This window comes from Ictidomys tridecemlineatus, chromosome 6 (assembly GCF_052094955.1).
Source record: "Ictidomys tridecemlineatus isolate mIctTri1 chromosome 6, mIctTri1.hap1, whole genome shotgun sequence".
Lineage (NCBI taxonomy): Eukaryota > Metazoa > Chordata > Mammalia > Rodentia > Sciuridae > Ictidomys > Ictidomys tridecemlineatus.
In genome coordinates this window covers 80,877,931-80,895,223 of record NC_135482.1, presented here as the reverse complement: position 1 = coordinate 80,895,223, position 17,293 = coordinate 80,877,931, and the positions used below count along the sequence as shown (strand labels likewise).

The window sequence follows — 17,293 nt, the reverse complement described above, 5'->3', positions numbered from 1 at the left end:
ATATTTCATGTTAGATATTTCTGGAATGAAGAAAATAGATTAGACAACCTAGAACAGAGCTACATGAAGAGTTTGTAGTTGTATCAACAAATGAAAGCTTTAGACTACCAGCAGCCTCCAGCTGCTCCAAAGCAGCTTCTTGTTTACATACCACTTGAGCTGTGCTGTCAAAGCTTGTAAGCAGAGGCTACCAAGAATCCACCTGTGTTCTAAGGAAGCTTGTTGGAGCAAGAATAATACATACTGGGAGAACAATGATCCAAAAAGAGGAGTAAGGAAAATGAATTATAGGATTTGGGAGTTAGGATTAGTCATAAAATGGACTTGCATAGATTTGTCAGAATTTACAAAGTGAGTTTGATGGAATAACCTGGTAACACATGAGTCTGTACCAGGTCACTTATAGATTGATTTTTCTTTGGTCTTATCTTGGAATATAAGAGTCTGAATGCAGTGTTGCTAAAAGGTTTGAGCTTAAATGATGTGTTACGCACATCATGGCTAAGTATGGCATATTTTATTTGTTCTATAACTCAAAAGTTTGCAAAATGTAGTTTCTAGTTCCATTTATAGCTCTCTCTCATAGGTTGGTTGTCAGCAATATTGTTTTCTCATTTTATCAGTATAATTGTGATCTTCTTTTCTTTTTAAACTTCAGGAGAAAAGAGTCATCCTCCTCAGTTTGTGGTATTATTACCTGTTTGGTTTTCTATGGCCCTTTACACTTATTTGAACATTTATTGTGTTTTCATAATCTGTGTTATATTATTTGTGTGCATCTATTTTTATTTCATAAAAAATCCATTCTGTATAGAACAAAACTTATTTTGTTTCCTGCCTTTTTCCACTAAGGACTATTTTGAGATCCATTAAACATGTTTTTAAAATTGTAAACAATTGCTATATGTGTACATAAATCCTATACCATTCATCTATTACAATGTGTAAACTGAGTTCATTTTTTGTTATTGAAGAATCCATAGTCTGAATTCTCAATATTTTCCCTATCCATTCTTTCAGTAATGGACATCAGGTTGTTTATTAACTTCTCACTAACTTTAAGAAAAAAAAAAAGTGTGTGTCTTTACAGTTCATTGTGAGATAAAAAGAAAATTACGTCTGTCACTTTGGCTCTTTATCCACTGATCTATTTGTTGTGAATCATAATTTCCATCCAAGAGTGTAATTTCTTGATGACAGGTTATGCCTAAATTTAAGTACCACTAGTGTGTTCTTTAGAATGATGGTGATGTGTAAGCCCACACTCTACTAACAAAGCCGAGATATTCCTATATGCCATTTCCCCCAAGATAATTAGTGTTATCCAGTTTGTAATTTGTACTCTTTAGTGAATGATAATCTCATTGCTAACTTCTATTTTTTTATCAAAGTTTGTTAACTTTGGGGATTACTTTTCAATAAATTGCCAGTGTTTAACACCCTTCCCCCCCCTCCACTGTTGAAGTTCCTTAGGTTTTGTTTCTTGCTGATTTTCAGGGGCTATTTGTAAATAACATTATTAACCCATCAAAGGTCTTATATGAAGCCCCTGTCTTTTGTCTGTAAAGTGAATATACTAACTTTGTAGTTACACGAAATCTTTGATTTTAATGTGATTCAATCAATCAATTTTTGCCTTGTGGTTTGTACTGTTTTCTTTAAGAATTTCTTAATTGTCCTCACAGGTAAAGATTTACTTGTGCTTTTTTTGCATATTAACTTTATAATTTTACCTTTTTCCATTTTTCTATTTCATCCCTTTAAATGGATTTATGGAGTTTAAATTTATATGTGATTTTAAGGAAAGATACAGTATCTATTTTCATTTTCCCCTCGAAGCTGAGCTACTTTTCTTAGTAGCTTATACTTGAAGAATCCAACTCCATGCCTTGTTCCAAAACAAACAAACCAAAACTCTTTGTGTGACTTTTTCTAGCCTGACCCAAAGGCACCTCCAGAGGCTTTACCTGACAAGATTCACAGGGAATATCTCCTCTCCCCCCACTAGACTACCAAGTTATAGTGTTTGATGGGAGACAAAATCAAGTATCCAGCTTGTTCTTTGCATATTTCTCTTCCTGGTCCAGGTGTGCTTGTTCCCAGGTCTCTGAGGAGTTTGGTGGAGATCTTCAGACCCTTCAGCTGAGACCTGCTTATTGGAAGGAGGAGTGGAGAAGCGTAGAGGTCTCTTCAGTACTTTCTACTCTTAGTCCTCTCCTTTCCTCCTCTTCTCCCTAGGATTTATATAACTTCTGCAGCTCTCTGATTGGGACTTCTACAACTTGAGACAAGCCCCATGTCTGTGCCAACCCTGCCTCTTGATTTGTGTGTTCTTCCATGTTTAAAAAGCCCACATGTCAATTCATGCTAAAATTTGAGAGCCACTGAACTAACAAACCGTGTACTCTTCATATAATATTCATGGTGCTTTTCTATCACACAGAAGTTGCTACACATACATGGATTTGTTTAAGCTTTTTGTTTTGCTCTATTGGTATGTTGATTCTTGTATAAATACCATAATATGTTTTATAACTATATTTTATTATAGTGTGGTGTATATTAATATATGGTATGGTAAATCTTTATTCTTTCTTCTTGGTGTTTTTTTTTTTCCTTTCAGCACTTTAAATATTTGACTCCACTCCCTTTTTTCTTACATGTAATTCTGAATTTTTACCACTATAAGAAGGTGTTTTCTTCCTCTGGCTGTTTAAAAAGATTCTTCTTTTTCTTTGATATTTTATAGTCTGAACATATGCTTATGTGTGGATTATGGTATTAATTCTGTTAATGTTCTCTGAGTTTCTTGGACCTGCAGTTTGGTGTTTGTCATTAATTTTAGAAAATTCTTAGCCCTTATTATTTCAAATAGTTCTTCCACTTCAGTCTTTCTTTCTTTTCCTTTTGGTATTTCAGGTACACTTTGTTACACCATTCAAAATTGTCCCACAGTTCTTGCCTCTTCTGGTCTATGTTTTTGTTCATTTTTTTCCCCTTGCTTTCCTTGATCTAAACTTTTGCACTACATTTAGGAAGTCTTTGTTACCCTATTGTCATGTTAATGATTCTTCCCTTGGTCATGTTGAATCTACTGATGAGCCCACCAAAGGCATTCTTTTCAGATTTTGATTCCAGTATTTTGATTGTCTCTTTCAATTTCTGCTTGTACATTATCCATCTGGTTTTGCATGCTATTTATTCCATTACATTCCTCAATATGTTTATCATTTTTGATTTTTAATTCTTATTCTGGTGATTCCAAAAAGTTTCTTATATCTGAAAGTGGTCCTTATGCTCTCGTTGCTTCTTCAGACTTTCTTGCCTATTAATATGCCTTGTAAATTCTGTTAAAAGACTATGTGATTGGTGTTATGTCCATAGATTTTAGGGGCAGGTGTTAAGTTATTATCTGTCTAGGATTACATGTTTAGTGTTTTCTGTTGGCTGTAAATTTTAAGGGAGTTCAAACTCCTTTAAGTATCCTTGTTTTTGTTTTTGTTTTTTACCTCTAAGTAACTCCTGTTTAGATACCTAAAAGACCTGTGAGACTCTTAGTCACTATTAATATAGCAGAATGCTGTTGATTTGGTGATAAGGTACTAGGGAGAGGAAGCCATCTATAATCATGTGATTAAATCTCCAGGAGCCTTTGACCTTTGTAGGTATTGGTTAGCTCCCCACTCTACCTTCTTTATATGAGATATGAAGTCTAGAAGATATTGTAATATCTTTCAGGTGACAGAAAGTTCTGATAAAGTCTATTTATCTGAAGAATAGGACTTTGTAATTTAGAATGCTCTGGGCCTTTTTCACCATTTCACTTGGTTACTTTTTTCTTCCCCTTGCCAGACCCATGAAGGCAACTTTCTTGGTTCTTCACTGTGAGATTCTGATTGGATTCCTGGTGAGAAACCAAGTGTGAGAACCCTCCAATAAGACTTTCAAACCACAGAAGTTCTCATTCTCATAAATATCCTTATTTGCACCAAAGCAATATCCCAAATTATCATATAAGAGTGTCAAACAAATTGTACCAGCAGTTCCTTTTGTAGATAGGCAGATCACTGAATTTGTGTGTTTCTCCAGTTTGAGGTGGCAGTTTGTGATAGTTCTGACAGATTTAAGGAGTATAATTGATCTTTAGTTTGATCAGTTTTTTCTTATAAATGATGACTTCCAGGCTCTTTATGTGTCAGATATGAAATCTGAATTTATGTTTTCATTACTTTAGCAAATTTTATCAGTATACAAATTTATTTTAAACATTAACCTTTTCTTAGATTAAGACTGTGTTCTTAACAAACAAGACCAGTAAAAGCATACTAGTTCTAATTGAAGTGAGGACCTTCCAATTTCTGTCATGTTATATATGCTTCTGACTTATCTAGCACTCTGCTGGAAAAAATCTGAAAAATGTGGGTATTAAGTTTAAACTCATCAGAACTGAACCCTTCTGGACACTATCATTTTTATGTCTAGCAATCAAACTTTATTGATGTTATTTTGTTTAGATTGTATTTTTCATTACATGTTTTGCTCATTTATGATTATTTACAGTATTTATTGTATATCCCAAAATATAGTTTATTTTGGAGAGAGGAAAATAAAGATGTATTTTCCAATATATGTAGAATTATATACTACATATGTACTAGAAAATAGTTTGTGCTGTTTGAGATTCCCCTTCTCATCTAGGGAATGTTTATTTCTTGTATATCAAGGAGAAAGAGGCATTGCCTTTTTGTTTTCCACTTTCTTTCTCTAGATGGATGTTTAATCTTTTAAGGAAATATGCCAAAAGTATGATATGATTGCTTCATTTCCAATCTCAAAGACATTAAAGATGTGATAGTCTTTCCCCAGATGTTATTTACCAAATCTGTCTTAATTGATAATTATAAGGCTTATATAAGAGAACAACTGGAGCTTTCTTAAGTCATTTAGTAACTTCACATCTTAAAAAAAATTCTGCTAAATTTTGAGGAGTGGGGCAAGGAGTCCGATATATAAATCTTTTTATTGACCTTCCAATTTCTGTCATGTTATATATGCTTCTGACTTGTTTTTCTACCAAACCAGTAATTTAGTCCATTACTGGTCTGTGTAAATCTTAGCCACAGCTATTTCCCAAGGTGGTTTGGGGTCTAACGAGTGGTTGGTGTTGATGTCCAGCAGGAAATCTTGCAAACCAGATGATTGGTGTGGTTGACTGTAACCTTGTTAAAGCTTTGGTCAAGTTGCACTTAGGGGAGTTATTTAATTAGTTTCCCAATAATGTTTGTGTACAATTTTTAGGTGACCCCTACTTTTTTCTTTCATCATGATTTGGAAAAAGACAGTTGTTTGTTATTTTCACAGTCAAATATTAGTCCAGTATTCTTTTAAGTGATCTTTAAGCAGTCATTTTGATAACTGATAGAACTTCTCTAGAATGTTAGTGTCTAGAGTATTGTCATAAGTGTAATTTGAGAGCTTTCAATATAAAAGTTTTGTACTAGAAAGAATTTTTAAAATATAAACATTTTCAGTCCTAAAGTAGTTAATAAACTTATCATGGGAATCAGAAATAAAGCACAGTACATTATAATAATTAATACATTAGTGATAGAAACAAAATGATCTGGAAGTCAGAACGTTTAACTGTTCAGAAGATAACAGTTAATTCTTCCTAAGTATTTGGGGAAGACTTCACAAAGAAAGTGAAGGTGTTATGACTATAGAGAAATAGTGTGTTAGAAATTAAATTACTTTAACATGTATATTATTATTTCTTCATATTTACTGAAATATTATTCATAGTAAAATTTGTTTTTATAGCTGGTATTATTCTATGAATTTGGACCAACTTATACAATTTTATAGTTATCACTTAAATTCAGATAAAATCAAGAGTGAAGTAGAGAGTAATATTTCTAGGCATCCCTCTCCCTTAGTCTTAGTCAGTGAAGGAGAAATTCTTTATATCATTATCTCAAAAGTACATAGTTTACCTTATGGTTCATTCTTGTTGATGTATATTCTAAGAGGTTTGACAACTACATCACGATGTATATCTAACAATGTAATAGAATACAAAATAATTTCATTCCTTTAAAACTGTCCATGATCTAATAATCCTTCCCTTACCTGATCCCTGGTAAACACTGACATTTTTATTCTCTCCTTTGTTTTGCCTTGTTGAGAGAATCATAGAAATTGGTGTCATTCAGTATGTAGACATTTTAGATTGGCTTCTGTCACTTAGTAATCTGTATTTACCATTCCAACCTGTCTTCTCATGGCTTGATCATTCATTTCTTTTTAGCCCGGAATAATAGTTCATTATTCATGTACCACAGTTTATCCATTTATATGAAGGATATTTTGGTTGCTTTTAAGTTTTATGAATTTTAAATAAAGCTGCTGCAAAGATCTGTGTGCCAGTGTCTGTGTAGACATGTTTCATCTTATTTATTTAAATACCAAGGCAGTTTAATCAATGTTGGATAGTATGTCAAAATTACCTTTGGATTTCTAAGACCCTGTCTAACTTTCTGTCAAAGTGGCTATATCATTTTTCATATCACCAGCAATGAGTGTGAGTTTCTCTTATTCCATATCTCACCAGAATTTGATATCAGTATTCTGGATTTTTACAATTTCAATAGTTTTATTCTGGTATCTTGTCATTTTAATTCTCAAGACATATGTTTTCATCCTCATATACTTATTAGCAATCTATTTTTTTTTTGTCTTTTTTGGAACTGGGGGTCGAACCCAGGGCTTTGGCAAGCTTTTTATTAAAGTTTTTTTACTAATTTTTATTTTTTAATTTGTTGAGTTTTAGAGCTTTTGTATACTTTGCATAACAGTGCTTTATCAGAAGTATCTCTTTCAAATATATTCTCTAATTGACAGTAATCTTATTTTCCTGACATCTTTTACAGAGCAGAAGCTTTTAATTTTTATGAAGTTCAATTTATCTGTTATTTTTCATGAATTGCAACTTCAGTATTCTTTATGTATAAAAACTGATCATCAAACTCAAAGTTATATATTTCTCACATACTAATTTTATAATGTGTTTTAACATTTAGATCTAACATTTTGCATTTGCTTTTGTGAAGTGCTGGATCTAGAGACTTTTTTTTTTTTTTTTGTATGTGAATGTCCACTTGGGTAGTGCCATTTTTCAAAAGACTATGTTTTCTTTATTGTATTGCCTTTACTCCTTTTCAAATGCCAGTTGACTGTCATGTGTTTGTTTTTGGCTCCTACATTCTCTGTTGTTGAACTATTTGTGTATTCACATTCCGGCATCACAATATCTTGGTAAACATAGCTTTATAGGAAGTATTAAAGTGAGGTAGAACCAGTCCACCAACTTTGTTGTTCTTCAGTGTTTTGTTGACTATTCTGAGCCTTTTCTTCTCTGCATAAACTTTAGAATTAGTTTATCATTTTTCCACAAAATAATTTCCTAGGATTTTGTTTGGGATTACATTGAAACTGTGATTTTCATCTTCTGTGAACAAAGGTTTACTTCTTTCTTCCCAAACTGTATACAAACTGTATTGTTAATATTATTGTTTCTTTATTTTAGTGCATCATCTACAACTTCCAGTATGACATTGAAAAATAGTAGTAAAAATGACATGCTTTTTTTGTTGTTGATCCTAACAGAAAAACTTAATGATGTTAGCTGTAGATTTTTTGTGAATGCTCGATATCAGATTGAGAAAGTTTTCCTTTTTTCGGAGTTTGATGAGAGAATTTATCATGAATACATGTTGGATTTTGTCACATGCTTTGTCTGCATGTGATTTTACTCTGTTAATAAAAATGTGATTTTTTGAATGTTAAACCAGACTTACATACCTAATATAAATTCTACTTTGTGTCATGAATAATTCTATTTATACTTTGTTAGATTTAATTTGCTAATATGTTGAAGATTTTGAATCTGTGTTCCTGAGTGATACCGGTCTGAGATTTTCTTTTTTTATAATGTCACAGTCTGATTTCGTTATTATGATAATTTTGGCCTTATAGAATGAGCTAAGAACTATTCCCTCAGCTTTTATCTTCTAAAAATAGATCATAGTGAATTGTTAAATATTCTTCCATAAATGTTTGTTAGAATTTACAAAACCAAACCAAATCTGGTGCTTTTTGTTTTGAAAGATTATTAATTATTGATTAATTTTTAAAAAAGATATAGGACTACTCATATTGTCTCTTTCTTCGTTGGTGAATTTTGGCAGATTGTGTCTTTTCCAAGAATGGGTTCACCTTTTCTAGGTTATACAGTTTGTCTACATAGATTTTGTTTTCTTAGTATTGTTTTCCTTTGAATATCTATAGCTTCTGAGTGATAGCTTCTACTGTAGCTTCTTTAATTTCTGTTGTTAATAATTAATGTCCTTGCTTTTTTCTTGGTTATCCTGGATACATTCTTATTGATTTTTATTAATATTTTCAAATAATTAGCTTTGGGTTTTACTGATTTTCTCTTTCATTGATTTTTGTTCTTATTTTCATTTTTTCAGCTTTGAATTTACTTAGCTTCTCCTTTTCTTGTTTCTTATGGTAGATATGCTAGCTTTTCAAAACTAGAGCAAACACACTTAAAATAATGAACTTATAAAGAAAAAAGGTTAATATCTGACCCACAGCTTTAGAGTTTCTGTCCATGATCATTTAACCTCATCGGTTTTTGTCTATGGTGAGGCAACACTTCATAGTGGAGTGCAGTGGAGGAGCATAAATGCTCACCTTATAGCCAGGAAGCAAAGGAAAGAAAGGGGAGGGAGCAGGGTCCCATAGCTCTCTTCCTAGTAGTACCACTGTGGAGAGAAAGCTTTAAGCCACCCACCTTTAGTCAACACTGAGGATCCAAACTAATAGGAAAGATTATTGATTTTTAGATTCTTTTCTTTTTCGATATCCATATTCAATGCTAAACATTTCTTCTAACTGCTGCTTTTTATTCATCCCACAAATTTTGGTAAGTTGTAATTTAATTTTCTTCTAGTTTAAAGTATCTATAAAATTTTTCTAGAGATTGTTTTCTTTGTCGCATGTTATTTCAAACTGTTATTTAATCTCCAAGTAGCTTGAGATTGTTCAGCTTTTTTTGTGTTACGCTATACTGTTTTGTATTTTAGTTCCATTGTGACAGGAGAGTAAGTACCTCTCGTAATCTCTAATATATCTTTAAATTTCCGAAGGTTGACTTTGTTAAGGAGAGTGAAATATCTAGACTATTCAAAATCATTCCTTTTGCTCTCCTATTGACTGGAAGCAAGCATAAAGGGATTTTTCTGAGATATTGTGTTAGAACCTTGTGAGCTCTTGTAGATGAAGCTCAAGACACTACTGCTCTGTAATCGAATCTCTGCAGAGCTTTTAACTTATTCACATTGAGCCTCCAGCAGTTCATTGATTTCAATTTGGATTTTTCTTCCACAGAAAGTTTCTATTTGGAAGTTTCTACTCTTGTAAGTTGTGATTTCTTTTTTTCTCCCTGAGTATGTTTTAAATTTTGTGGTTAGCACTTTTTCCTGTGACTTTAAAGATTCTTAAATCTAAGAATAGTTGTGGATTTTTCATTTTCTTTTTTTCTTTCTTTCTTTTTTTTTTAGGATTTTACTTAATGTTAGTACATAGTGGCAACTACTAAGCTTCTTATGGTCTGCATCAGAAACTGGAAGTCAATAATCTGTTTTTTAACTGGAGTTTACATTTCTTACAATACTTTTGTATTTAAATTTTTATTGTTCAATTTTAGCTTTTAAAGGACTCTTTTTCTTTTTTACCTTCTTTTTGGTTAATTCTTTATTTTTTCTTTTTTATTCAAAATTTCAAGTCACGAATCAAATTTTTTAGTCTTAGCGAATATTTTGCTGATTATGTATATCCTCATTGATTTTTGTTTCAGCTCCATTAGTGAGAAGTGTGCTAAAATCGATAGTTGTGAAGTTATGTTAGAGAATTTACTATAAATATTGAACTTAAAATATAATGTTAACCAATCATCACTTTCCTGAATTTTATAAGAACCTTAGAATGCTTTAATACCAGTTACTCCATTCCTGATATTGATGCTGTTTCTCTCCTGTGATTTTGTTTAATCCTGTCCTATCTTCATTTTCACAGTTTTAACTTTCTTGTTATCATTCTGTGTAATCAACTTTGTACATACTTGACCATATATTAGATGTTTTGTTTGGAGGGGGGCCATTAGTCTTAACTTCTTTAAGTGTCATTATCATGTGATTTCTGAATTGAAATTGAAAGTGTTATTAGGTAGCACTGAATAGTCCTTCAATGAAGATATATTGTTGTAAAACTTTCTTAATTTTTTTTATGATAGTACATCTATTTCCTCCTTATTTTGATACAGTAGTTTTAATTCATATTTAGTTATGGGTTAATACTAGTGATAAGGGGGTTTTGTTTTGTTTTTTAAGATAATCAATCCATTTTTCCATGACTATTAATACACTCTTTTTGCTTTGAGATTTACTAATGTGATTTGGTGAGAAATTTTTTAATTATTATTTTTATGTCATATTGTGTTTTAGTTTGTGTATACATGTCTCTCTTCTTTCTGGAAAAATTTCTTCTGCCCCATTGTTTCCTGTTGTTTTCTTTTCCAACTCTACTTTGATATGTCATACTTCTCCAGTATGTTTTTCAGTTCTTGTCTGTGTTCTGCATTCTGTGTACTGTTCAGAATCTGTCTTCCTGGCCACACATTTCTGTTCTTTGTAAACTGAAGTGTAAATCAATTACTGGCCTTTTTTCAACCAATATATTTTAAAATTTTATATTCTCCTTTTTTCTAAGCATACATATTCATTTTTTGTAGCATCTGATTTCTTACTCATATTTTTGATGCTTAAGAAAAGATGTTAAATGTACTTTTTAGAAATACCTCGTATCTGGTAGTTCGACCATTTGTTGTGTTTTAAGGTCTGATTCTGCACTTGTGCTGACTCACACTCATGGTAGCTTGTTTCCTCAAGCATTTTGTTTTTCATATTTGTGAGATCATCTTAATTGGAAATTTAATTCTGATAATCCTTTGAGGCTTAGTTTTAAGATCTAGATAACTTAAAGGTATGTTTTATATTTTACATACAGCGTTTTTGTACTGGGTTTTTTGTGATATATTATATCTAAAATCCGAAAAAATATAAAATTCACCTTTATTTATTCCTCTGTTATGAGTAAATGTAAATACTACATATAAGCTTTCAATCAACTTTATATTTGTAATTATTTTAAAATAGTTAAAGTCACATAATAAATAACCAGACCAAGACAGTAATTATTTAAACCAGTTCTCAAACCACATTTCCCAGCATAGAAATATAATATATTCTGTAGAGAAACCTGGTAATCATGTATATACTTTTCTGCTTAGTGGTTTAAAATTCTTATTAGCTTAATAAAGGTTCTACATTAAAAATACACAGCTTACAATCAATCTTTGATCCATGAAATCACTTTTTTAAAAAAATATTTTTTCGTTGTAGATGGACACTATCTTTATTTATTTTTATATGGTGCTGAGGATAGAACCCAGTGCCTCACACTTGTAAGGCAAGTACTCCACCACTGAGCTACAGCCCCAGCCCCCATTAAATCACTTTTGATGGAGAAGATTTTAAATATATATAGAAATAGAAAAATGGTGGTATAGCAGAGAAATATGGGAGAAAATAAGTTGACCATCAAAATATTGAAATGTCTTCTGATGTAGATTGAGAAAAAGAATATGTTAGGGTTTCATTATGGAAGATCATAAAGTTCCAATGGCAGACTTTAAACTCTGAGGTCAATAAGGTAGGATTTGAGAAATTGTCTTCATTTCTAGACTATTTTTATTTCTTTATCCAACTGAATGTACATAATGTATGCTATTCCTTTTGCCTGTGTTTTCCTGCACTTTCTAAAAATTTGTACAATTATTACATGCTAATTTTAAAAATAAAAACTTCAGAAAAGATATATTGTTCCTGGGACATCAATAAACAGTTTTATTATTTTTAAAATTTTTGTTATGTGGAAGACAAGATTGTATCTTTAATTATTATCAAATATTTTAAGCACAACGTAGACATGTTCACCCTTTATTTATTTTTTAAACTCCTATAGGTCAGTCATGATAGTCTACTGCTATTCTCTATGAAGTTGTTCTATATTTTTGTATTTGCATTTCTATTAAAACAGTACTAAGTTTTAAAAGAACAAAATTTAGACAATTTTATATCAAATGAAGCAATAATTATAAAAATTTGGTAAGTTAGGTTTCATCAAGGTGAAAATTTCTGCTAGCTAAATCCTAAAGTAAGCAAAAAGAACCAGACCTGGTGGCATATGAGTAGTCCCAGCTATTTAAGAAGCTAAAACAGGATTATCACTTGAGCCCAGTAGTTTGGGGCCAGCCTGGACAATATAACTAGACCCCATTTCTTAAAAATAAATAAATAAATGAATAAAAAATGAAAAATAAAAAGTGGAAAGGCAGTACACAAACTAGGGCAACTATTTATGAAACTTATATTTGGCAATGATTTATATTATACAAAAATATCTATAAATTAGTAATAAAAGAGAAACTGAAATGAATATTGACAAAAACTTGAAAAAGACAAAAACATGAAAAATTTAAGAATGACCAAAAAGCACATGATAAAACATTTAACATTTCACATCATTATAAAAATTCACATTCAAACCATAGTGACAGACTTTGTTCTGCCTGTTAAAATTATTAAAATTAAACAGACTAAAATAGCCAAATGGTGAATAGGTAGCAATGGAAATTCTCATAATTCCTAGTATTGTAACCATTTTGTAAAACTATCTGGCAGTTTCTTATAAACTTAAACATACACTTTCCTATTTGCAAAAGAAATGAAAGTGCATGTCAAAGAGTAAACATGACTGCTTTTTTTCACAGCAGCCAAAACTGCAAACAACCCAAATGTCTATCATAAGTAGAATGGGTAAACAAATTATGATATATTCATACAGAGGAATGCTGTTCAGGAATATAAATAAATCAGTTACTGATAACACACTGTTAACTATTTAGATTAATCTTACAAATTTTCTATAGACCCAGTGAAGCCATATATGAAATAATCTATACTTTATGATAATAAAGATAGATATTTCAAAAGTCTGCAAAACAAATGTGAGAAAAATCTTATTGCTTCTAGGGAAGGCTACTTGGGCAACACAGATGGTGATAAGAGATGTGTGTCGTGCAGCAAAGTGCATAGCTAAGGTTTTTTCAAAGTTGTGTAGTTAAGATTTGTATATTTTAATTTATATAAAAATTGATAAAGACAAAGACTTAAAATCATTCTTGTCAATTATGGTGACATTACTGATGATGAAATATTTGTAGATTATTGACAGTTGTTAGAAGATGAGTGATATTTGCATTATTTATTTTGTTTGCTTTCTATATGCTTGAAACATCTTATTCCACTAAATCTTGGAAAACATGTCTGGTTTTGAGGGAATTCAAACCATATCACATGAAAAATCACTAATGCAAGTATCAATATTTGATCTAGAGAAGAGAACTTTTGGGAGATATGCTCAAAAATGGATTTTATTTTTAAATGTTTACAGGGAGGTTAGCTATTTTCTGTGATTTAAAAAGACAGTCCCTTCATGTGAAAACAAATTTTAGCTCAATTTAACATGAGAATATTTAAGATCTCTCTTAGCAGATGTCAATCATGAAATATACAATATTAACTTGTAGTCAACATGTTGTATATTAGATCTTCAGAACTTCTTCATCCTCCACGACTGAAACATTTTACCATTTGATCAACATCTCCTTGGATTCATATGCTGAATCCTCATCATGACTAGGTTCATCTACTTTCTGTATAATGTAAAATACAGTAGTACTAATGAAAAATTATCCAGTGGTAGTAACATAAAGCTACAGTGTATAAAATATATGCAGAGAACAAAATAGTATCTTACAGGTTATTAACTTTGGAGAAAACCTTAATTATAAAGATAAACTTGGTTATATTTGTGTAGAAATAGTTTGTAAAATGTTTTCATATGTATAATTTAATTTAACTCTCCTGTGAGAAAAGTCTATGTTATTAGGAACTCTACAAATAAAGAATTTTTCATTAGAAACTCCAGATATCCTTTGTATAGAATCTAAAGTCCTCTAGGAATTAGTAGATATAAGCAAGGTCTGGAGTTAAATGTAATGGTCTGTAAAGTTTATTGCAATAGGTTATAAAACTACTGTAGGCCTAGTGTGGTGGTGCATGCCTGTAATCCCAGTGGCTCAGGAGGAAGAGACAGGAGGATTTTGAGTTCAAAGCTAGCCTCAGCAAAAGTGAGGTGCTAAGCAACTCATTGAGACCCTATCTCTAAATAAAATACAAAATAGGACTGGGGATGTGCCTAAGTGGTTGAGTGTCCCTGAGTTCAATCCCAGATATCCCCCAAAAATAAAAAAATAACTACTGTAAGTGTAGAGAACATGTAAGATTTAAAAAATGTGTTGGAATCTCTTCTTTGTTTATAAATGTTTTGATGTCTCTATTAAGAACAGAGACAATCCCGTAGTTTGATGTCTTGAATAAGATTTTTAAAAATGATCCTTATGAATTTTATGATGTTGCCTTTGCTTTGAATGTCTGCTCTAAGGTATGCAACAGTTAATTTTTAGAACATCCCTACCTTAGTCAGCTAGTAAAGTGGAATAGTATCAATCCTTCCTCAGCCACTCCAAGGAAACCATTTCTGGGGTGATGGAATGCCCAGATATTTAAAGAGCTTCATATTGACATGGAAGGTAAGAGTAATAAGGACAATTTCCAGATATGGTTTATATGTTAGATAGAATAAAGGGATTGAAAAGCTTTTTGGCCACGCTTTATCTTGGTACTTTATAATTTCTAACTTATTGTGATTAAATAACCCAAATAAGCATTGTCCCAGAAAGGAAAGGCATTGCTACTTCTGGCAGAAGTCAGACAACAGACAGACTTCAAACCATACACTTTTTCCTGTAGTCCCTTACAAAGGCTGCAAACGCACTCTAATGATTTCCTTTTTTGTGCAGATACTACAAGAGTTGTTGCTATAGTATCAGAAAATAACATAGCATTTTAAAGGATGCATAACACCCTCAGTCATTAGAGATATACAATTAAAAACCATGAGATACTATTTCCTACCCACTATTATAGTTATAAGAGCTATGAAAGACAACAGTCACACTGTAAACAAAAAATACATTGTAATCCTAATTTTTGTGGATATAAAATAAAAATTTGAAAAGTTTCAAGATAGAGGTTTCAAGACATAATGCCCAAACTGCTGCTTTTCTTTGATTGACATTGGTCTGTACTATAAAAGTTAATGTATTATATGTTAGGGAGAGATACTTTGGTATTTGTTTTTCTATACTATATATATATATATATATTTGGAAAAGTATATGAACATTCCTTCTGAGGCATTTTATTTTCAGTAGAAACTAATATTTTCCTTTATATGTACAACACTTATTTTCATAAGTGAACTTAATTGTCATAATTGTGTAAACTATCCAACAGGAAGTCTAGTTAACATTTTTGAGTGACAGATACATCACTTACATTACTTAGTTTAATTCTCATGATACCATGAAGTTGGCATTACTAGCATTACATTAAAAAAAGTAAACAAAACTAGAGACTTAGAAAAGTTAACTTGTACTGTTAGTAAATAAAAAATTGGTGAGTGAACTCCACACAACAGTCAGTTGGTCTCAATGCCTATGATAAATCTGATAGAGTGTGTTGCCTCTTAAGAGATATATCTCCAGAATGCAAATTAAACTGAAGAATACATTTAATCACTTACAGAAATGTATAAGACAGAGTTTATAATTGTGGCTTGGATATTAGTCTCTGTTTTTTTCCACAGAATATTCTCTTTCTCTGAATGTATGATCTTTGTAAACAAGTCAACTTGTTTGTTAACTGCTGAATAAATTACTTATTGCTATGTATTTCTTGGCATTCTAGTGGGTGAAACTCAGCTATCTAAATGTTTTACATTCTTACTTTCCAAAAAGTATATCTGTCAAGAATGAATGATTCCTCATTCCCTTCTAGGTTTGTAGTCTTAAACAGTCTCTGTTACTGTATCTTGACCTGGGAGAGGGAGTGGGAAATAGAGTTGAAGCACTCACCATAATCTCAATATGGGTTTTTTGAAAAGTTTTTTTTTTCCTATAAATTTTAAGGCTAGATAAGTAGTATGATTATATGACTAATCCAGAAAGTCAATGATGCAATTCATGGTGATGGAGTAGAGATCTGAGAGTCCTCAGATTTCTAGAGAATCCCATGTTCTTTATTTTCAGCTCTTCCTGAGTCTGAGTTACAACTTAACCATTTCTTAGTCAAAGAACCAAAGCAGTTGATGTAGCTGTAACTTAATTTTAAAATTGATAATATGTAATAACACATTTCTAAGTTATTGTGAACATTTACTAATAACATTTGTAAAGTTCCTTACATTGTACCTAGATATAATATCCCCACAAAATATTAAAATCTTCTAAAAACTGATTTTTAAATCTAGTTGAATATGATATCCACTTTTCTAATCCACCCTTTGTCCCCTCTTCCCATGCATAAAAAGAGAGGAAGAATGAGAAAGACCAGAACTTATATCTTAGTTTAATAGTACTCTAAAAAGAATAAAGGCACATATGTTATTATAACCAAATGGAAGTGAAGTGTTACCTAATATGCTACTTATATCATGCAGCTTTTAGTTATTATAGGTAATAACTATGAAGTACTGGAGCTAATTTTAGCTACTAAATAATTACCTCTTCTGGTAACATGTAAATAGAATATGAGTATCGTTGAAATGATTCATTAAAATCTGGCAAGTTACCCAAATATAGCAAGGGTAAGGGTTTTGTGGTACTACTTCATGTAAAGCACTATTTAACAGTGCCTTGTGTTTAAAATAATGAATGAGAAAAGCCAGAAACCTAATTGTATTTTTTCCCAAGCAGATCCATTAATTCATTTCAGGCATATTTTAAGTAGAATGCTTGTTTCAAACGATAATTTCGGGTTTATTTTTGTGCAAGCAAGCTTGAATGCTGTCCTCTATATAGCATAGTGTCAGAATTAAGAATTGTCATTCAAAACAAATTTTATAAAAATTGTCATTTTAGCTTATGTATCCTCTTTGTATTTAGTTCTTGTTGGATGACTGAGGAAACTTGGCCCACTTGTAA

General features: G+C 31.3%; 1 protein-coding gene across 5 annotated transcripts in view; it reads left to right on the top strand.

Annotated features, from left to right (window-relative positions):
• Ccdc91 (coiled-coil domain containing 91) overlaps positions 1-17,293 on the top strand; it is a 330,550-nt gene that overhangs the window by 214,782 nt on the left and 98,475 nt on the right. The gene's annotated exons all lie outside the window — the stretch shown is intronic.